The sequence below is a fragment of the Belonocnema kinseyi genome, chromosome 7 (genome assembly GCF_010883055.1).
Source record: "Belonocnema kinseyi isolate 2016_QV_RU_SX_M_011 chromosome 7, B_treatae_v1, whole genome shotgun sequence".
Lineage (NCBI taxonomy): Eukaryota > Metazoa > Arthropoda > Insecta > Hymenoptera > Cynipidae > Belonocnema > Belonocnema kinseyi.
In genome coordinates, this window is record NC_046663.1 from 122,663,729 (window position 1) to 122,665,133 (window position 1,405).

General features: G+C 36.2%; 1 protein-coding gene across 1 annotated transcript in view; it reads left to right on the forward strand.

Moving 5' to 3' along the window:
* The window catches only part of LOC117176076 (ankyrin repeat domain-containing protein 50-like), a 57,663-nt gene that overhangs the window by 17,801 nt on the left and 38,457 nt on the right, over nucleotides 1–1,405 (forward strand). The gene's annotated exons all lie outside the window — the stretch shown is intronic.

Genomic DNA, 1,405 nt, shown 5'->3' on the forward strand with positions numbered 1-1,405 from the left:
ATTGATTAAATAATTGGTAAGTGAAAAACGACTTTTTTTGGCTTTTGAACATATTTCTTTGATAGTCGCATTTGGCCCTGATGAACTTAAAGCGAATTAATACTTTTTAATGCGAAGTATGAGAATTCTCGACCGCTGCTTAGAGTTAAACGTGGATGAATGAAATTCGATTCAATACTTTTGAATGCGATGCATGCAAGTTGAAGTCTCGCATTCAGTGATGTAAAGATTAATGCGAAACAATGATTTTTAAAACCTTTTCCCGCATCAGAAACCGGAATTGAAAAGCATTCAAAACCCTACCGATAGAAATCTCTGAGTATTCTCTAGCGAAATAGCCTGACCCATTTGAGACTATAAGCAGAGTCGATTTGAAACAATTTAGTCTCGGAGATAGTCTGAGAAATGTGGGTGCTTTTCAAGGTCCTTTTAGTGGTTCTTTTAAGAGTGGTACGACGGTAATATAATTTCCCTTTTGTATTCGTCACGTACCATTTTCTAGTTGAATTCAAAAATGTTGTCTTTTTTGGCGTATCTCACTCCCATTTACGAGAAACGTCGTATTAATTCCAATTTTAAGCATTTAAAAAAAATTAGATATCTGAAATCATCGAAACCGGCAAATTCCAAATTATTATGTTTTAGGCTGTTAACTATGAAATTAAAAAAAATCTGCTTCTAAATTTTAATCCGAAAGCTTAACAAAGGACCCTTGAGTGTCGGCTACTCTATTGATATAGCCCCTCTGCTTGTTATTTATGATCGAATTCTTATTTCCATTTCAGCCTCTCTGCTTTTTATTTATGATCGTATTTCTATTTCAATTTCGGAAAGGACATTTTAAAGCCTTTAAAACATTTAAAAGAACTACATGGACCTTTATATATTTCTACTTAGTACCTGCGGAGAATTTCTCAGATTCTCTGAACCTAGATTATTTTAGAATATACTCAGAGATTTCTTTTGGTGGGGAATGCTAATACTTTTAAATCGTTTTCAATGGGACGTTTTGGCAGGGGTTTTTACGGTCGAGCATGAATTTTTGTAATCAAGGGAGACAGTAAAAAGACTAAGTTGCCTTGACACACGATATTTGATGTAACAAGAGTATGGTTTCCGAGTTTTCTCATATAATTACATCTCAGGTTTGAGGTTAGTTTAAAGGAACAAGTATCGCGTGTAAAAAAAGTGTGCGTGGGTCGAAAGAACGAACGCGCATTTCTCGCGGACTTGAAAGTGCACTTTTACGGCTGGCGTTCGATAAAGTACTCCACCACCGACAAAAAAATACTGTGTTACTCCAAATTATGCCGAGAAAACGAAGATACCATACTCGCGTTAGGGGCCGTTCACATAATAAGTGACGCAATTTCGGACCCCTTCCCTCTCTGGTTGCAACACAACG